This window comes from Aotus nancymaae, unplaced genomic scaffold (assembly GCF_030222135.1).
Source record: "Aotus nancymaae isolate 86718 unplaced genomic scaffold, 86718_ANA_hifiasm-v0.15.2.pri h1tg000019l, whole genome shotgun sequence".
In the NCBI taxonomy this organism is placed as follows: Eukaryota; Metazoa; Chordata; class Mammalia; order Primates; family Aotidae; genus Aotus; species Aotus nancymaae.
In genome coordinates this window covers 25,535,858-25,558,038 of record NW_026988431.1, presented here as the reverse complement: position 1 = coordinate 25,558,038, position 22,181 = coordinate 25,535,858, and the positions used below count along the sequence as shown (strand labels likewise).

Here is a 22,181-nt window from a genome sequence, read left to right as displayed (position 1 = left end):
ATCACTCATCACCAAAGGGATTGTGCTGAGCCATTCATGAGCAACCCACCTCCATGGTCCACCTTTCACCAGGCCCTACCTCCAACAATGGGGATTACCTTTCAACATGAGATTTGGCAGGGGCACAGATCCAAACCATGTCAGTCTGCCTCAGCAAAATCTGAATACTAACTAATGTCAAATGTGTCCAACTAAACTTAACATTGACCAGAATGTTTTGACTAATTAAAATCTTGCAAGAGTTATCATTTTCTATAATATATGTCTGTACTATATTCCTGTACCTTTCTAGGAGTCAAAACACAAGTATATGCTAATAATAAGTTATAAAAAGTATAAATAAGCTGTAGAAAACTTACAAATAAGTTTCTTTTTCCATTTAACAAATACTTTAGTACTACTATGTACTAAAGCATCTACTAGGCACTGAAAAATAATGACACTGCAGGCCTTTCTCTCAGAGAACTTTCTGGCAAATAAATAGAGAATTACAATGAAGTGTGGCCAGTTCCATCATTGGGGAATGCAAGGAGACCCTCATGCAGTTGGAGAGGAGGAGTGCTGTAGGAGGCTTCCTGAAGGAGTTGTCTAAAGAAAAAGAAACCAGCCAGGTGGAATTGGGAAAAGGCATTAACAAACATTGCAAGAAACAGCATGGGCAAAGTCCCCAGTGTAAGAGAATGCATGGCTTCCTAGAACCACAAGTAACTGACTACAGGTCCACTATGGCACGCAAGGGGGCAAGTCGAGAGAGATGGCAGAAGACAAACAAGCTTGGCACAGATCCTGAAGGGAGTGTATAAAACATTAAGGAGTTTAGACTGTTTTTCTACATAAATAGGCTTCCTAAAAACTTTTTTTTTTTTTTTTTTTTTTTACCTCGAGAAGACATCCTTGGAACAAAGCTAATTCAAATCAAATCAATGTTTCACAAAGGGAGGAAATGTTTTCTGGAAGACGTTTATCCACAAGAGAGTGTGGGGTTTGAAGAGTATTAATATCTACTGTAGAGCTACTTCCCACATATCTGGGGGTGAAACATGCTGAAGTCACCCTCATGTGTGGGCAGGCATGTATGTCAGTTCCTATAAATGTCTGACCACTGTGTCCAGGGCTTCCTGACAGCCTCCTTCCTCCGCACGCCCCCAAGCAGAGGCAGCCAGACCTTTGGCCCTTGCTGCCTCCTGGATAAATATCATGGTTCATCAGCTCTGACTTTGAAATCATCTCCTAAGAAAAGCAGTACTGCTAAGCCTAAACGCAACCAGTATTTCCAGGCCACTAACGTGAAAGCACCTTACACACAAGAATGGCAACTCTTTTGTGGATCCACCATGTTTAAACTAGTGTACAGCTTGTAGTAAACAGTCAATAAATGTATGTTAAATGACCGAATTTAACACTAAAATGGTGTCAAAGTCAGCATGAGTGTATTTGATAAATCAATGCTTCAGTATTTGTAAGCTAAAAGAAAGCCTCTATGATTAGCCTTTTCCACTCATCAGGAATTAGTGGCTCAAAAGAATAAATTTTTTAAATACTCTCCTAAATATTCTCCTTCACCTTTTATCCTCTTTAGATAAACAAGCCATGATGAAGTAGAAATATTCTTCTTAGTAAACAGGAAAAGAGAAACTAGGAAATACAAAGAGCCTGGGAGGACTGAGCCTTCCTGGGAGCCCCAGATGCCAATATATACTTTTTCCTTTTCGTAAAAAGACAGCTTAGTACAAAACTAACATGAAATCAATGCTTCATAGACTAAATTTCTCATTCTTTTCTGGAATGAAGGCTCTGAACTGTTTTAGTAGAAACTAATTTACAGGAAAATGTTGGTCACCACAAAGATTAAAGAGAGAAAAAAACTAAAATGTCGGTATCTACCTGAAAGTTCTGAACTTTTCTCCCCTGTAAGAATGAATGAGCATAACAACTTTAGTAGGTTGTGTTTTCCAAAGATGGCTGCAGCAAAAATCTCTCTTGCTGCAGCCATCTTTGGAAAGGGTGTCTATGACATCTAAGGGTGTCTATGTCCCCTTGCTTTTGAACTTACTTGTAACCAATAGAATGTGGTAGAACCAACATTATTTGACTTTACAGGCTAGATCATAAAAGGCCATGTGTCTTCTACCTTGTTCTCTGGGACTCTTGCACATGGAGCCCCACACTATCAAACAGCAAGCCCAAGCCAGGCTGCCAGGCTGTGTCACAAAGCCAAACCACATGGAGAGACTGTGTGGCACTCTGGTCAGTGGTCTTGGTCTTTGAGTCTTCCCAGCCCTGGCACCACACATGGGAGAAAACAAGCTTCAGATGATTCTAGCCACCAGCTGTCGTGCCACCCCCAGCCTTTAGTCTTCTAAGTTGAGGCTTCAGACTATGTGGAGCATGGACACGTTGTCCCTGCTGTACCCTTTCCAACGTGCTGACCCACAGAATCCATGAGCATAATGAAATAGTGGTTGTTTTATGCCACTAACTTTGGGGTGGTTTATTTATTTATTTAGAGATACGGTCTGGTTCTGTCATCCAGGCTGGAGTACAGTGGTGCAATCTCAGCTCACTTCAACTCGACCTCCCAGGCTCAAGCAATCCTCCTACCTTAGCCTCCTGAGTAACCAGGACTACAAGCAGACACCGTTGTGCCTGGCTAATTTTTGGTATTTTTTTTAGAGACAGGGTTTGTTGCCCAGGCTGGTCTCAGACTCCTGGGCTCAAGCAATCATCCTGACTCAGCCTCCCGAAGTGCTGAGATTACAGGCATGAGCCACCACACCCGGCCAGGAGTGATTTATTAGATAGTAACAGTCAATGGAACAGCAGTTTGCACATACCGAGGGCCTACTGTGTGCCAGCACTGTTTTAGGTGCTTTATACATGTTACCGTATTTAATATGCACAATAGTCTTATAAGGTAGGGATCCATGATATCCACTTTGCAACGAAGGCACTCTGTCCTGTAGTACATGACCAAGGTGAAGCAGAGCAGTGGCAAATGACACATTTCTGTGTTCGTCTGAGATGTGGAAATTTACATATCAACCTCAGATGACTTTCAAAATTTTTACCCTTAAAAAAGGAACACATTTCCATATTTGTATTTATACATGCAATACACAAACATATCCTCACTATATGATGCAGCAGACAACTCCTAAGCACCATTTCAGACCCTCTTAACCTCACCTGCCTCTTATTACAGCTGCTGCTGCTGCCAGTAGTTCTCTGTATGCTCTGGGCCACTTCCGCTGATGTAACCTGCAGAGCCTCTCCTCCAGCCTATGCTACACACTCTTACCTACTGCCCTGGCCTTCCCATTGATTCCACTGCAGAACCCTACCCAGCACCCTCACTCATGCAACCCAAATGCCAGAAGAATCAACATGAACATAGGCCAGTGGGAGAGAGAGAGTTGGTGAATAAGTTCTTCCCCTATTTTCTCCACCACCCCAGAAATTGTCCTAAGACTGAGCAGTTTTTAACACCTTCTGATGTGGGGGTCCTATGGGATTAAACACATCAGTCACACTTATAAACAGCCAATTCAATAACATCTTTGCATAGGTTTTCCCTCCTCACTGCCTGACAACTGTCATTCCCCATCCCTGTTCCCTGGGCTTGAACTTCTTAAGAGCATATGAGCTGCCTTCTGGGGAACCCTGACTAAGTCATTTAGTATTCAAACAGTACCCAGGTGTACTGAACAATGTGTGAAAGTCCCCCTTCAGAAATGCCTCCTTCCTCCTTCTTCTTGCACCCAACTCCCTCCCCACAAGTAACCACTACCAAGAGTGTTGCATGCATCTTTCTAGTCCCCTTTTTGTGCATTTATGTATGCATACATATATGCATATATTACACATACAAATAAATATATTTAAATATACATAATCATTTATCTTTTAAAACTCTTTTACAGATATTATACTAACTCATACTATCAGCATTATTGTGAATTTTTGTTTTGTTTTTACTTATCACTATATCTTAAAGACTTTTCCAGGACCTTGAAATGTGCCAAAGAAAAACTCATACATGAATAATGTAACTAATAACATGTAGTTGGGGATTCTACATGCTATTTAATTATTTTGTGTGCAAATTCTTTACTCACATGTACAGAGCCACCTGGTACAAGCACCTGCTAAAATTGTGAAGGAACAAAAGCAAAAACAGGATTTACAAGAGATGGCAAGACTACAGAACTCACAGTGGCTCGTACCTGCACATTTTGGGGTAGAAAGTGTTTAGCTGGCAGCTGGCTAAGAAGCCAGTGTGGGAATTCTGTCCTTGCATAAGCTGACCAAGCATAAGGAGGAACACAATTTCAGTAATGTCTTAATCAGCTCTGGCTGCCGTAACAAAATACCAAAGACCAAGGGGCCTAAACAACATAACTTCATTTCCTCTTAGCCTCTGAAGGCTGGAAATCTGAAATAAGAGTGCCAGCATTTCCAGGTTCTGGTGAGGGCTCTCTTCCTGGTTTGTGGATGGCTGTTTTCTTACCGTGCCCTCCCATAGCAGAGACCAGAGAGAGGAAGCAAGTGCTCTGGTAGCTCTTTTTAAAAGGGCACTAACCCCATCTATAAGGGCCCCACACCCATGGCCTCATCTAAATCCAATTACCTCCTATAGGCTCATCTCCAAATAGCATCACATTGAGGGTGGTGGCTTCAAAATATGAATTTTGGTGAGACACACTTCAGTCCATAGCAAGTAGTTCATGGATTCTTCATAAAATCTCAAAACTCTGATTGTGGAGCCTCAAGACAGGTGTCTCTGTGGAAGTTCTGACAGAATATCCAGTAGCACCTCCACCCTAGGCCAGATCTATGGCATTTACCACAGCAGAATTTGTCCATCATTAAGCACTCAGAGCTGCTTAGTCAACGTGTCCTCTTTCTGCAGCATGGGACACACCAGGGGAGGGACGAGCTTGAGAAGGCACTGGTCTGCACACACTCTCGCTCAGGAATCCCCTTACTGTTGATTGTTAAATTCCTTGGCCCTTCCTACAAATGGATTTAGAGTCAGAAGCAGAAAAGCATAGTTTTAAAATTCAGGCTTGCGGAAGACTTAATGGAAACAGCACTGCCTTGGTACCCTCCCTGGTAAGTGGGAGGGAGATCTGCAGGCTTCTCCCCGCCTCAACTTCCTTAGAATTTCAGTCACTCAATCTCCATCAGTGTGTGGGATCCCCAAGCCATAACCTTTCCTACAAGTTTGTGAAAAAACAGTGACGTTCACATTGATTTTGCACACAGATGACATATCCCCATGTATATGTTTGTATACTCACACACATATACACACACAGAAAGAGGCAACATTCATTCTGAAGAATGATGTGAAAGGACCAGGAAAGAAAACAAGCCTGGCCCCATGCCCAACTTCCCGGCATTTAGGTATCAGGGCCACCCCCTGCACAACCCTGGGAAGCACAATTCCTATCAGAGGACAGGGCTTCTCAAATTCTAACATGCGCACAAATCACCGGAAGATACTGACTGTAATTAAAGGCTGATTGTGATTCAGTAGATCTGGGGTGGAGCCAGCAAGTCTGCAGTTCCAACAAGCTCCCAGATGATGCTAATGCTGCTGGTCCAGGGGCCACACACAGGTAGCAAGATCATAATGTGCATGCATGGTGCCCCTGGAACTGGGCAGTGCACAGCCTCAGCGCCTATGGTCAGCAGCCCTGGAAGGCATGTATATCTGCACCTCTAATCTGCCTGCACCAGCTATAATGGCCTTGCCATCCTTTCCCTCTCCTCCCTACAAGCCCCAGCAATAAGACCTTCACTCCAACTATCCAAAACATTAGGCCCAGGGTTTTCATTCCATTGCATCAAACCCTAGGGAAGCTCTAGGCTAAGTCCCAGTCAATCCATCACAAACTAACCATGGGACTTGGACAAGTCACTAAACTTATTGGAGAGGTGTTCCTGTCTTTCAAATGAGTAGCAATACATATGTATATCTGTCCATCCATTTAACAAACAGTTATTGAGACCCACATATGCCAGGCCTTTAACTGACAGATATCCCAGGTTTTGTAAAGCTTAGAGAAGATGTGTATGATGCTACCTAAAAAGCAGAAAGTACTTCCACATAAAGACTTGGGCATAAATGTTCCTAGCGGCTTTGTTTCTTTTTATTTTTTAATTGATAAAAAATTATATGTGTAATATACAACATTATATTTAAATATATGTATAAATTGTAGAATGGTACATCACAGCAATCAATATATGCAGCTTTATTCTCAATATCCAAAAACTGGAAACCATCCAAATGTCCAAAGACAAGTGAGTGGGTAAATAAATTGTGGTACAGCCATACAATGAAAGACTACTCCACAAAAAGAGAATGCATTGCCGATACAACAATATGGCTAAATCTCAGAAATATTCTGAGCAAAAGAAGTCAGACACTAGAGAGTAAATACTGTGAATCTGCATTTCTAAATCTTTAGGAAAGACAAAACTAGCGTATAAGGACAGAAAGCAAGTCCATGCTAACCTAGATTTGGGAGGGCAGAGACATTGATTTTGAAGGGGCACAGAGAACTTTTCAGAGTAATGGGGCTCACATGGGTGCATAAATTTGTCAAAACTCATTGAACTGTATGCTTAAGACATGTATATTTCATTGTAATTTTGCTTTAATAAAATTGATTTTTTAACATTAAAAAAGTCATAGGAAGGACTGCATGAACGTTACTTATTATTCATATCGCTATTCTTATTCTTTTTTAAATTGCTGCCCAAGTGATGGTAATTTATTATTTCATTCAACAAATATTCAAAATTTCATGGGCCATGCCCTGGGGATTAAAACAAATGTCCAAGACAGCTCACACTGTGGTGAGCAAGACACTCAGCAGCCAACGGCTAAAAGCATCATTTGATAATTGCTGAGAGAGAGAGAAGGCAGAGGCTGGGAGGAGAAGTATCTAATTCAGCTTGGGGAGTCTAACACAGTGTTCCAGAAGAAAGGAGGCTTGAGTTGAGTCCCAAAGGCAGAATAAAAGCAAAGCAGGAGAGGAGAAATGGATGTTTCAGACTCAACTAGAGACAGGAGTGTTGAGCTTCGTGTATTGGGAGGATTAGGATTCACTGGGTGTGGCTGTGGGAAGAGATGGGAAATGAGACTTTAGAGCGGTGCTTCTCACATTTAGCTGCTTCAGAACCACCCAGGGATCTGGTCATACATAGGTTTCTGGGCTCCACCCCAGAGTGTCTGGGTCAGGAGGGTTGGGTGAGGCCTGGGAATCTGCATTTCTGTAGATTCTGACAGGTGATGCTGATGCTGCTGGTGCAGAGACCTCACTTTGAGAAGCACTGCACTAGATTTAGAAGGGAGTCATGGGAAGCTCAAGGAGCATTCCCAGCCAAGCCTCTTGACCACGGCTTCATGGCCTTGAAATTTAGCACTCAGGAGGAGTGGATCATGCTAAGGACAGCAAAGACAGGGGTGGGTTTAGTTCCTTCCCTAAGGTCCCATCTCTGCTGCACTAGTCCCTGGTCTTGAAGCTTCCTTCCCTTTTAACCTCTCTTCTGTGACCCTTCGGGGTCACATTCTGTCTTGGATCCAGCAATGTGTGTGAGCACTGCCTCTCCAGGCTTTGCCATTGCTCACAGTTTGGAAGGAGACAAAGCTTTTATAGGTTGTCTCATCCCAGGTGGATACTCCTGGAGTTCTCCCACACTCCCCTTCGGACTCCATCCCTGACTTCTCAAAAAAACTGTCAACTCTCGCTGACCTCTTTTCCTTCCCATATAACAAAAACATGAAACAATCTCCCCATCACAAACACTGCTCTAAAACCCTCAATATGTGAAGAGCAAAAAAATAACTATTGGTCCCTGGTTTCTTGGTTATATTGGCTCACTTACTCTGATAAGGGACTAACTTTTTATGTCGCTGACAGATTGAGGACATTAGAATTAGAAATAAGAGACAATGGAGTCATAGGTTTTATGAAAAGGAAAAAATAAAGAGAAATGAAAGAGAATATACTAGTAAAAGAGAATACAAGACAAGCTTTGTTTTCAAGTTAGGCGCAGTGGTTCATGCCTGTAATCCCAGCACTTTGGGAGGCCAAGTCCGAGGCCGAGGCCAAGGCCGAGGCAGGCGGATCACCTGAGGTCAGGATCTCAAGATCAGCCTGGCCAACATGGTGAAACCCCATCTCTACTAAAAAATACAAATATTAGCCAGGCATTGTGGTAGGTGCCTGTAATCCCAGCTACTTGGGAGGCTGATGCAGGGAGAATTGCTTGAACCTGGAAGGCAGAGGTTGCAATGAGCCGAGATCACTCCACTGCACTCCAGCCTGGGCAACAGAGCGAAACTCCGTCTCAAAAAAACAAACAAACAAATAAGCTTCATTTTCTAACAGATACAATAAACTTGGCCCATTTGAAATTTAAATTCAACCACATAAAACTGCCATTTTTGTAGGTCAAATACAGTGGGATATTTGCAAATTTACACGATTCAATGTAACTATATATTCTAATTATATTAAATATGTACAATTTTACATATGTCTCAATTATTTAGAATATCTTAATTATATTTTGAATTACATATCTTAACTTTATATACTAATTATATACTTATTGTATATCCTATATAACCATATAGAATATACATATCATGTATTTTAGAATATATTAGCTATATTGGAGATTTTATATATATTTTTTTCTAAATCATATATATCCTAATTAAATAAGCTAATTATATAGATATATAAATCCAATGATATATCTTCTAATTTGAAACCTATTTTAATTATATGTGAATATGTCTGTGTATGTAGAGACACACATTAGGATATATGTAAAATTACAGTATATTTATACTAGAAGACATGTGCATGCATTTACACCCACAGAATTCAAACACTGGCCTGTAATAAAATTAGGATTATTACTGTTGGTCTTTTGTGGTTGCAGTACAGAAATATGTGAATTTCTGAGAGCATACCACCACCTTGTGTGTTTTTGTGGAAATACAAGTGAGCATTATAGCACCTTGCCTTAGAAGGGGTTTGCAGTCATTCATGTATTTATGTATATGTATGTATTTCAATTTTTTTCAGAGACAGGGTCTCGTTCTGTTACCCAGGCTGGAGCGCAGTGGCACAATTATAGCTCACTGCAGCTTCCAAGTCCTGGGCTCAAGTGATCCTCCTGCCTTAGTCTCTGAGTAGCTAGGACTACAGGTGACTGCCACCATGCCCGGCTAAATTTTTTCAATTTTCTTTTTGAGAGATAGGATCTTGCTATGTTGCCCAGGCTAGTCTCAAACTCCTGGCCTCACAAGTCTCCCACCTCAACCTCTGAAAGTGCTGGGATTACAGGCACGAGCCACAGCACCCAGCCTGCAGTCACTCATTTAATAAATATTTAGTTAACATCTACTCTGATCCTTGCACTGGGATAGATGCAGAGCACAATGATTTCCAGTCTGGGAACTTTTCATGGCAAATGATCTCCACCTTCCAGGCAAAGAATGTAAATGTAAGAAGTAGGGTAGGGATAGGAAGTGGGCTGAAGAATAAATGTCCCACAGATCTGGGCCAACCACTGCTCAGTTCTAGACAGTTGCTCCAAGAAGGGAGTATGGGCCCAGCACTTTTTCCTAAGAGAAGCCAAAAATTCAAATGTTAGTGTAAAGATCCTTGATTTTTAAATAATGATTTATTCTAATTATGTCTAAACACCATGAGCCAATGTCTTGCATCTGTGCGCTACATTTAGCGCGCATCCTGCCCAATTTGAACCCATGGGTTGTACTTTTCATAGTCTGTACTGTACAAACTTTTTATAGTTTGTACATATATACATATAATTAAAACCCATGGATTCCCTTTCCATCATTTTAGTGTGGCTTCACAAATGAGCAGAAGTATAATGCTGATGCCTGGAGATGTGATGTTGAGCAAAACCTCAAAACCAGACACAGTCCTCTCGTAAGGCCAATTTGACCTACGAAAATGGCAATTTCCTAATGCCTACATTCAACCTAATATCTAGAAAGAGAGTGTTCTAGACATGTAATAAGCACGCCACTCTAGCATACCCACTAACTCTGCTCTGGAACACTTCTGAGAGGCTGCCAGTCTTGACTGACAGATTCTTGCAAGCCACAGAATAGAGATCGAGTGATAAAGCAGAACTAAAAGGAGCCAGGCAGTCGTAATAATCCCCTAACCAGAGTTCAGCATCTCCTTAATCACATGTCAGCAATTAAGGTGGATGTCAAATTGGTAGAGGAAAAAAGTGTTCTAACATAGAGATCAACTACATCCCACACACTGTTGATGGCTGGCTTACCTATTCATGGTGACAGGATAATTTAGAACTAACAAAACTAAATTAGAACCCACAAGATGACTAAAATTAGTAAGATTGGCAACCTGAGCTGGTGAAGATGTGGAGCACCTGGAATGCTCATACATTGCTGAAGGTAAGTAAACTAGTACAACCACTCTGGAAAAATTGTTTGGTCATATCTTATAAAGCTGAACATTCCCACACCTTCTGATTCAGCAATTCCATTCCAAGAAATGAGGACATACTTCCTGTAAAAGGCATGTATAAAAAATGTTCTTAGCAACTTTATTCATAATAGCACAAAACTGGAAACAATCAAATGTTCATGAAGAATAGAATAAATAGCTGGGCACGGTGGCTCACACTTGTAATCTCAGAACTTTGGGAAGCTGAGGCAGGCAGAGAACCTGAAGTTGGAAGTTCAAGACCAGCCTGGCCAACATCGTGAAATTCTATCTCTACTAAAAAATACAAAAATTAGCTGGGTGTGGTGGCACATGCCTGTAATCCCAGCTACTCTGGAGGCTGAGGCAGGAGAATCACTTGAACTCGGGAGGCAGAGATTGCAGTGAGCTGGGATTGCACCACTGAGCTCCAGCCTAGACAACAGAGTACGACTCTGTACCCCTCCCAAAAAAAGAATAGAATAAATTATGCCATACTTACATACAATGGAATATTATATAGTAAATTTTTTAAAGAATGAAATATTGATAGTTAATACATTCAAAAACCTGGATAAATCTCAAAGATACAATGATAAGTTTAAAAAGTCAGACTATCAATGTGCAAAAATCACAAGCATTCCTATACATCAATAACAGAGAGCCAAATCATGACTGAACTCCCATTCACAATTGCTACAAAGAGAATAAAATACCTAGGAATACAACTAACAAGGGATGTGAAGGACCTCTTGAAGGAGAACTACAAACCACTGCTCAAGAAAATAAGAGAGGACATAAACAGATGGAAAAACATTCCATGCTCATGGTTAGGAAGAATCAATATCGTGAAAATGGCTATACTGCCAAAAGTCATTTATAGATTCAATGTTATCCCCATCAAGCTACCATTCTTCACAGAATTGGAAAAAAACACCTTAAATTTCATATGGAACCAAAAAAGAGCCCACATAGCCAAGACAATCCTAAGCAAAAAAAACAAAGCTGGAGGCATCACACTACCCGATTTCAAACTATACTATAGGGCTACGGTAATCAAAACAGCATGGTACTGGTACCAAAACAGAGATATAGACCAATGGAACAGAACAGAGACTTCAGAAATAATGGTACACATCTACAACCATCTGATCTTTGACAAACCTGACAAAAACAAGCAAAGGGGAAAGGATTCCCTATTTAATAAATGGTGTTGGGAAAACTGGCTAGCCATATGCAGAAAACTGAAACTGGATCCCTTCCTTACACCTTATACAAAAATTAACTCCAGATGGATTAAAGATTTAAATGTAAGACCCAACACTATAAAAACCCTAGAAGAAAACCTAGGCAATACCATTCAGGACATAGACATGGGCAAGGACTTCATGACTAAAACACCAAAATCAATGGCAACAAAAGCCAAAATAGACAAATGGGATCTAATTAAACTAAAGAGCTTCTACCCAGCAAAAGAAACTATTATTAGAGTGAACCAGCAACCAACAGAATGGGAAAAAAATTTTGCAATCTACCCATCTGACAAAGGGCTAATATCCACAATCTACAAAGAACTAAAGCAGATTTACAAGAAACAAACAAACAAAGCCATCAAAAAGTGGGCAAAGGATACGAACAGACACTTCTCAAAAGAAGACATTTATGCAGCCAACAAACATATGAAAAAAAGCTCATCATCACCAGTCATTAGAGAAATGCAGATGAAAACCACAATGAGATACCATCTCATGCCAATTAGAATGGCGATCATTAAAAAATCAGGAGACAACAGATGCTGGAGAAGATGTCAAGAAATAGGAACACTCTTACACTGTTGGTGGGAGTGTAAATTAGCTCAACCATTGTGGAAGACAGTGTAGTGATTTCTCAAGGATCTAGAAACAGAAATATCATTTGACCAGGCAATCCCATTACTGAGTATATACCCAAAGGATTATAAATCATTCTATTATAAAGACACATGCACATGTATGTTTACTGCAGCACTGTTCACAATAGCAAAGACTTGGAGCCAACCCAAATGCCCATCAGTGATAGACCGGATAAAGAAAATGTGGCACATATACACCATGGAATACTATGCAGTTATAAAAAAGGATGAGTTCATTTTTCAGCAGGTACAAGGGGAAAAAAAAAGATGAGTTCATGTCCTTTGCAGGGACATGGATGAAGCTGGAAAACATCATTCCCAGCAAACTGACATAAGAACAGCAAACCAAACACCGCATGTTCTCACTCATAAGTGGGTGTTGAACAATGAGAACACATAAACACAGGGAGGGAAATATCACACACTGGAGCCTGTCGGGGGGGTTGGGGGGCTAGGGGAGGGAGAGCAGTGGAATGGGGGGCTAGGGGAAAGAGAGCATTAGGAGAAATACGTAATGTAGATGACTGGGTAATGGATACAGCAAACCACCATGGCATATGTATACCTATGTAACAAACCTGCATGTTCTGCCATATGTACCCCAGAACTTAAAGTATAATAATTTTTTTAAAAGTCAGACTAAAATAGTATATAACTGTGATTCCAACTGTATGAAATTTAAGACCAGGTAAAACTAATCTACAGTGACAGAAGTTAGAATTGTGTTTATTTCTGGTTAGAGGGTGGCACTGCCTAGGAAGTGACCCAAAGGAGCCTTCTGGAATGTTGGAAATGTTTTCTATTTTAATTTGGATATGGTTAAATACATGTATACAAACGTATTGAAATATACAAGTAAGACTTGTGTACTTTATCCAATGATTATTATAACTAATTTTTAAAAGATTAAACAAAGATTAATTAATCTATGCCCCAAAGAATCCTTAGGGGCATAGGCAATTTGGAGCAGGATGTCTTAACAAAATAGTGTCTTAGTAAATTTTACTTAAAATTGTTCAGGCTGTTAACCTTAAGAGAAAGCCCCAGGACCTCAGAAAGTGATCTATAAACTTGTACCACCACTGTAACACTTTAGAGAGAAAATGTTCCATCGTGACCAATCTACTAAATTAGTAGGGGATCAGAACTCAGAGTGAAAAACTTTTGGCCCACCCTGGGAAGATCATTTTCCTCATCATCACTGAAGGAAATGGCATTGATAATATTCTCTAGTCATATGTCACTAGAGACATATGTTACAGTAACAAATTACCACAGACTTGGTGACTTAAAACAACACACATTCACTATCTTACACATCTGGAGCCCAGAAATCCTAAAACCAAGACATTGAGAGGACTTTGTTTCTCTGGAAACCCAAGAGAAGAATCTATTTTCTTTCTTTTTCCAGCTTCTAGAGGCCTGCATTCCTTGGCTCATGGTTCCCTTCCTCGAGTCACTCCAAACTCTGCTGCAGTTCCCACATCTCCTGCTCTGCGTCTCATCCTCCTGGCTCCCTCCTGTCTGACCCTTGTGATTACATCAAGCCTGCCTTGGATAACCCAGGACAATTTTCACATCTTAGGATCTTTAATCACATCTGCAAAGTCTCCCTTGCTATATAAAGTAGCATATTCACAGGTTTTAGAGATAAGGATGTAAGCATCTTGCAGGGGGCAGGGGACATTCATCTGTCTACCACAGAAACCTTCATGAAAAGTTGAGATTATTTGCAGGTGAGGGGTTTTTGTGGTTTTTTTTTAATTTGTTTTTGTTTTTCCCGAGACAGAGACTTGCTCTGTCGCCCAGGCTGAAGTGCAATGGCACAATCTCAGCTCACTGCAACCTCCATCTGCTGGGTTCAAGCGATTCTCCTACCTCAGCCTCCTGAGTAGCCATGATTACAGGCTCGCACTACCACGCTTGGCTAATTTTTGTATTTTTAGTAAAGATGGGGTTTCACCATGTTGGCCAGGCTGGTCTTGAACTCCTGACCTCAGGTGATCCACCCGCCTCAGCCTCCCAAACTGCTAGGATTATAGGTGTGAGCTACCGTGCCCAGCCTTGTTTTTGGTTTTCTTTTTAGCGTAATGTGGCAGATACACAGATGTTCTGCTCAGATCCCCCCTCAAGAAAGAACTCACTGCTCAGCTGAGAAGAGTGTGGGAAGCTGATAGCCTTCAGTTATTATCTCTTCGCATTGGTTTCAGCCCGAAGGTGGAAGCATGCTCTCCTTGAGACAGCTCCTGCTACAGTTTGAATGTGTCCTCTCCAACATTCAGGTTGAAAATTAATCACCAATGGGATAGTATTAAGAGGTGGGGCTTTTAGGAGGCGATTAAGTGATAGGGGTGGAGCCTTTATGAATGGGATTAAGGCCTTTATAATGGAGGCTTCTCACAGTGTTTGGCCCTTTTTTTTTTTTTTTTTTTGAGATGGAGTTTCGCTTTTGTTGCCCAGGCTGGAGTGCAATGGCATGATCTCAGCTCACCACAACCTCAGCTTCCCAGGTTCCAGCAATTCTCCTGCCTCAGCCTCCCAAGTAGCTGGGATTACAGGCATGCACCACTAGGCCCGGCTAATTTTGTATTTTTAGTAGAGATGAGGTTTCTTCATTTTGGTTAGGCTGGTCTCGAACTCTTGACCTCAGGTGATCCGCCCACCTCGGCCTCCCAAAGTGCTGGGATTACAGGTGTGAGTCACCGTGCCCGGCCTGGTGCTTCTTACTCTTCCACTTTTCTAGCATATGAGACGCAGCAACAAGGCACCCTTTTGGAAGCAGTGACAAGCCCTCACGGGACACCAATGCCAGTGCTTTGATCATAGACTTTCAGCCTGAGAACTGTGAGAAATAAACTTACATTGTTTATGAATTATCCAGTCTGTGGTATTTTGTGACAGCAGTACAGACGGACTAAGACAGTCCCCAACCAGTAATTTACCAGGGCAGTGATACAAGTGCCCCCCATGGGACACCTCTAAAGAACATCTTCCCCATTAGATGGGAAGAGACTTTGTCAGGTCCACACCGCAGGCCGGTGGCTCTCCTTCCCTGTCTTTCTTCCTCCCACTCTCTTTTATAAGTCTTACTGCAAACAAGACTCCTTTATGGACTCCTGACTCCATTTCATCTGTGATTCCAATATGTGACCTACAACTAGAGAACATCATCAAGACATTGCTTGGAAAGCAAATGCTACAGCCTGAAATGCACTGTGGGAAAGTCTTAGAAAAATGCTGCCAACAGAAATACAATGTGAGAGTCCTATGTAATTTCAAATTTTCTAGTAGGCACATATTTAAAAACAAAACAAAGGTGAAACTTATTTTTAAAATATATCTTAACTCAATATAACTAATATATTATCATTTCAACATGTAACACACATAAAAAATTCATTAATGAGATATGTTTTCTCTTGTACTAAGATTTTGAGATCTGGTATAAATTGTATACAGTACTAGCAGTATTCCACAATAATAGCCACATTTCAAGCGCTTCCAAAGTTTTTCTGTTCACGTTTTCCACCTACAAATTTCATGCCTTTTCCATCTTAACTAAGTATTTATCATGTACTGTAGCCATAACTTTTGCAGTTTGAGGTGCAACACCAAAACTAGCATGAATTTCTTTTTCCTTCTTTGTTATTTCACAGACAGGAGATTCATCTTACCACAGATCTTAGCAATCTCAGCATACGATTTTTTCTTTCCTTAGTAAGTCAACAACTCTCACCTTTTCACTGAAAGGAAGCACTTTATGTCTTTCTCTTTGGCTTATCCGATTCACCAGCACCATTATTCTTGCAATTTGGGGCCATTATAAAGTAAAGTAAGGGTGACCTGAACACAAGCACTGAGATACAGCAACAGTGAATCTGATAATGGAGACAGCTGCTAAGGGTAGTGTGCACAGCATGGATGCACTGGACAGAGGGAGGATTCACATCCTGGTGGGATGGAGAGGAACGATGTAAGATTTCACCACACTACTCAGAACAACATGCAATTTAAAACTTCTAAATTGTTTATTTCTAGAATTTTCTATTTAATATCTCAGACATTGACCACGGGTAACTGAAACAGTAGAAAATGAAATTGTGGGTAAGCAGGAAACTACTGCAATTGTTACCTTGATATAATAATCTAGCCAGGCCTTCCAGGATGTCTTCCTCAGGGGATATTTTAAAACATCAAAAATCAAAAATGGGGACTGCCAGGCAACATGGCTGAGTAGGAACAGCTCCGGTCTGCAGCTCCCAGTGAGACCAATGCAGAAGGCAGGTGATTTCTGCATTTCCAACTGAGGTACCCAGCTCATCTCATTGGGACTGGTTAGACAATGGGTGCAGCCCATGGAGGGTGAGTAGAAGCAGGGTGGGGCGTCGCCTCACCCGGGAAGCGCAAGGGGCCAGGGAACTCCCTCCCCTAGCCAAGGGAAGCTGTGAGGGACTGTGTTGTAATACTGTTTTTCCCACAGTCTTCACAACCTGCAGACCAGGAGATTCTCTCAGGTTCCTACACCACAAGGGCCCTGGGTTTCAAGCACAAAACTGGGCAGCCATTTGAGCAGACAACAAACTAGCTGCAGGAGTTTTTTATCATACCCCAGTGGCACCTGGAACCCCAGCAAGACAGAACCATTCACTCCCCTGGAAAGGGGGCTGAACACAGGGAGCCAAGTCTATCTCAGCGGATCCCACCCCCACAGAGCCCAGCAAGCTGAGATCCACTGGCTTGAAATTCTCGTACAGCAGTCTGAAGTTGACCTGTGATGCTCGCGCTTGGTGGGGTGAGGGGCATCCACCATTACTAAGGCTTGAGTAGGCAGTTTTACCCTCACAGTGTAAATGACGCAGCAGGGAAGTTAGGACTGGGTGGAGCTCACCACAGCTCAGCAAAGCCGCTGTAGCCAGACTGCCTCCTCAAGTGAGTCCTTCACCCCCGTGCCTCCTGATTAGGAGACATCTCCCAGCAGGGGCTGACAAACACCTCATACAGGTAAGCTCCAGCTGGCATCTGGCAGGTGCCCCTCTGGGACAAATCTTCCAGAGGAAAGAACAGGTAGCCATCTATGCAGTTCTGGTGATACCCAGGAAATACAGAGAAATACAGGAAATACAGAGAACCCCACTAAGATATGCCTTGGAAGAGCAACCCCAAGACGCAATCACCAGATTCACCAAGGTTGAAATGAAGGAAAAAATGTTGAGTCGCCAGAGAGAAAGATTGGGTTACCCACAAAGGGAAGCTCATCAGACTAACAGCGGATCTCTCTGCAGAAACCCTACAAGTCAGAAGAGAGTGGGGGCCAATATTCCACATTCTTAAAGAAAAGAATTTCCACCCAGAATTTCATATTCAGCCAAACTAAGCTTCATAAGCAAAGGAGAAATAAAATCCATTATAGACATGCAAATCCTGAGGGATTTTGTCACCACCAGGCCTGCCTTACAAGAGCTCCTGAAGGAAGCACTAAATATGGAAAGGAAAAACTGGTACCAGCCACTGCAAAACTTGCCAAAATATAAAGACCAGTGACACCATGAAGAAACTGCATCAATTGATGGGCAAAATAACCAGCTAGCATCATGATGATGGGATGAAATCCACACATAACAATATTAACCTTAAATGTAAATGGGCTAAATGTCCCAATTAAAAGACACAGACTGGCAAATTGAATAAAGAGTCAAGACCCATCAGTGTGCTGTATTGAGAAGACCCATCTCTTATGCAAAGACACACATAGGCTCAGGACTAAGAAACTCACTCAAAACTGCATAACTACATGGAAACTGAATAACCTGCTCCTGAATGACTACTGGGAAATAACTAAATTAAGCCAGAAATAAATAAGTTCTTTGAACCTAATGAGAACAAAGACATAACATACCAGAATCTCTGGGACACAACTAAAGCAGTGTTTAGAGGGAAATTTATAGCACTAATTGCCCAGAGGAGAAAGCAAGAAAGATCTAAAATCGACACCCTAACATCACAATGAAAAGAACTAGAGAAACAAGACCAAACAAACTCAAAAGCTAGCAGAAGACAAGAAATAACTAAGACCACAGCAGAGAAATAACTAAGCAAGGAGTTCAGTTATTTCTCACAGCAAGGAGAAATAACTGAGGAGAAGGAGATAGAGATAGATGATCCCTATAGGAAAATCCTACTCGGAAGGGAGGAAGAGGCAAGCACACTGCAATAATCTATAAAAATTCTAAAATACAGTTTGGTATACGCTTCCAGTGCCTTATCAAGATTCAGTCCTACTGTCTGGGAGTTGTTCTCTGTGAATTTCAAATTCCAAAACATATCTGGTTTAGGGATGCAGTAAAGGATTGTAAAGCTGTACTCAGAGACTGTAAGAAAAAGACGTGATAAGCACTCCCATTGCCTATCAAAGACTGAGCTCTTCAGAGGATGCTGCTGTTGCTTCTGTTTCCCAAGATGATCAGAGTTCGAGGAGTGGAATTCTAAGTAGCTCAGAGGTAAATGAGATAAAGGCTAAATGGTTCTGTAACCATTTCTTCTGCCCCTGCACTGACAGATTATCCCAAAAGAGCACAGTTATGACAAGTAAAGAGTGCAGTCAAGTGCTGCAGGACATAACTTTGTGAAATACATATGTGCCAGGCATTGTGCTAAAGGCTTTACTGGCATTATCCCATTCAATCCTTCTAAAATCTTATGAGGTAGGTACTAACCTACATATTTTACAGACGAGAAAATTGAGGCTTAGAGATGTTAATCAGTGTGCTGAAGATGCAAAGTTAGAAAATACTTACAAAAATTGTGAAATGACTTTCTCCATCATTTTGCTTGTTTTAACCATTACAATGGATGTGAAAAATTTTTAATCTCTACTTCAGCAGTCCCCAACCTTTTTGGCATCAGGGACTAGTTCCATGAAAGACCATTTTTCCACAGACCACAGGGTTGGGGAGGGGATGATTCAAGTACATTACATTTATTGTGTACTTAGTTACTACTATTGTTACATTGTAATATACAATGAAATAATTATACAATTCACATAATGCGGAATATGTGGGAGCCCTGAGCTTGCTTTCCTGCAACTAGATGGTCCCATCTGGGGGTGATGGGAGACAGTGACACCCGACGTGTGTTGCTCATGTCCAGTCTACTCCATAATCTCATTATGGTTTATGTCACTACAAAAAACCCTGCTTCACAAAGATAGGACATCGGAAATAAAAGCAGGCTTTTCAGTGCTTTTGCGGCAATCTCAGGATATTCCACTTTGACTTTAATCCAGAACATAAGAAGATTTGAAGTTGTCTCAAACATACTTTTAAGGCCACCGTCATTTTCTATTTCAAGCAGTTGATCCTCTTCTAGCATGGACAAAGTCAATTCACCTGGCTTATTCACAGATGGGTTGCAAATCCATTCCTTCCTAGTTTGATGGTCTTTGTGGTTGGGAAGTAATGCTCAAAATCTTTTGGAAACTGAGATGGTTGATCGTGCACCAGCTGGGAGAAAGAAGGCCCTGGCTCGGTCTCTTTCAAAATCTCTGCTAATGTTTGAAACAGGTCAAAAATCCCAGTGTTCACTTGTCACCCCCATAATTCCAGCTCGGCTTTGAATGCAGCCACTTTATCTGCTGACTTGAACACAGTTGTTCTCCTCTGAATCAACAGAGTGAGTTTGTTAAGCAGGTTGAATATGTCACACAAGGAAGCAAGTTTTGCAACCCATTCTGTGTCACTGAAATGTGCTGCCAATGGTGACTGTTTTTCTAAAAGAAATCTCTGAAGTGGTTCATAACTCAAAAACTCTGGCCAGTAATCTACCTTTAGAAAGCCTCTTACCTCTGTGTATAAGAGAAGACGTGTGTGCTCCGCATCCACCTCCTCACAGAGCTGCGTGAATAGATATGAGTTAAGGGTATGTACTTTAATGTGGTTGATAATTTTAACCACATCCTGCAAAACATTGTTAACTTCAGGTGACATTTTTCAGCTAGCCAGCATTTTTCTATGGATGACACAGTGCATAGACTCACATTCACAAGCGACCTCTTTGACCCAAGCAGTGAAACCAGAAAGCCATCTAGTCATGGCAGCCACTCTGTCCTTGCATAAATCAACACAAAATGACCAATTCAGTTTCCTGATATGTAATCATTCAAAGACTTGAATAGTTCTGCAGCTGTGGTATTGGTTGGTAACAAAAGTGTCCAAAACATATCCTTATGCACATCCTCTTGAAAACTATATCACACAAAAACAAATATTGTTGCCTCATCAACGTCAGTGGACTAGTCAACCTGGATTGTGTACTACAGTGACTTATCAGTCCTAACAATTGTGCCTCAATATCCTCTGCTATTTCATCAACTCCTCTAGTTATGGTACTAGCCAAAAGAGGAACATGTGCCAGCTTTTGAACTGCAGCCTCTCCTAAAAGTTCATCACAAATGTCCTTAGCAACAGGCAGGATCAACTCTCTACCAACAGTAAAGGGCTTCTTACCTTTAGCAATGTGGTTAGCCACTAAGAATGATGCTCTCAGTGCAGACACATTTGATGAAGTGGTGGCCTTCAATAATCGCTTCTGTTCTTCATGTTCATGTTTTTTTTTTCTTTTGAAAAACTCCAAAGACTTGTTTTTTAATGCAGGGTGCTTGGTCTCCAGGTGGCAAAGCAGTTTTGAAGGTTTTATGTCTTCATTGGATAGCCGGTCACCATATATTATACAAAGTGGGCTTGTGGAATGTGAATCACCTGTGGCAATGAACCCATAATTTAAGTAGGACTCTCGATATTTTTTAAATTCACTTTTCTTTCCCACCTTTGGCAGTCTTAGAGTCTTCTGTTGTGTCATCATTGGGTCTTTCCCCCTTTCAAATAAGTTTTCCGGTGACATTCGTTTTTTACCATTTTGGCTAGGGTTAGCTTGTGGGCTTACCAAAACTGCAACTGAGACAAGTGTGTAGTATGGGAAAGGGGACTGCAGGCCACACACTCCACGTAATTACTAAAATAAGTGTTGGATTCTGACTTAAAGCCTGCCACCAGATGCAGCTTAATTGTCACTTGCCGCTCAGTGACAGGGTTTTGATACGAGTCTACAAGCAATTTATTATGGTCTCTGTGCAGTCAAACCTCTCTGCTAATGTTAATCTGTATATGCTGCCACTTCCCAGCATTAGCGTCGCTGTCTCAGCTCTACCTCAGATCATCAGGCACTAGATTCTCAAAGGGAGCATGCAAACTACATCCCTCGCATGTACAGTTCACAAGAGGGTTTGTGCTACTATGAGAGTCTAATGCCATGGCTGATCTGACAGAAGGCAGAGCTCAGGCAGTAATATGAGTAATGGGGAGCAGCTGTAAATAGAGACAAAGCTTCACTCACTTGCCCACCACTCACCTCCTGCTGTGCAACCTGGTTCCTTACAGGACAGAGACGGATATCTGTGGCCCAGGGGTTGGGGACTCCGGCTCTACTTTGTCCAATGAAAACTGAAAGTACAAAAGTGGTGAAGTGTATTAATGTCAATTTCCTGGTCCTGATGTTGTGCTACAGTTATGCAAGCAAGATATTACTACTGGGAGAAACTAGATAAAGGCTATATGAGATTTCTGTATTATTTCTTACAATAGCATGTTAAGTTACAATTATCTCAAAATAGAAAGTTTAGTTAGAAAGAAAACTAAAACTGTGCTACAAAGATAGTATCTCCAGACTTCTATTATACCTTTTTGAGGGACAATTCGAAACTTTGGACAATACAACAAGAA

At 41.4% G+C, this 22,181-nt stretch overlaps 1 protein-coding gene across 6 annotated transcripts in view; it reads right to left on the bottom strand.

Moving 5' to 3' along the window:
* The window catches only part of LOC105727104 (collagen alpha-4(VI) chain-like), a 165,817-nt gene that overhangs the window by 138,228 nt on the left and 5,408 nt on the right, over nucleotides 1-22,181 (bottom strand). For all 6 annotated transcript variants that reach the window (XM_064378676.1, XM_021674357.2, XM_064378677.1 and 3 more), the window contains 3 exons: nucleotides 21,811-21,902; nucleotides 20,910-21,161; nucleotides 20,247-20,297 (listed from right to left, as the gene is read on the bottom strand). The gene's annotated coding sequence lies outside the window, so the exon portion shown is untranslated. The remainder of the gene's footprint in view (nucleotides 1-20,246; nucleotides 20,298-20,909; nucleotides 21,162-21,810; nucleotides 21,903-22,181) is intronic.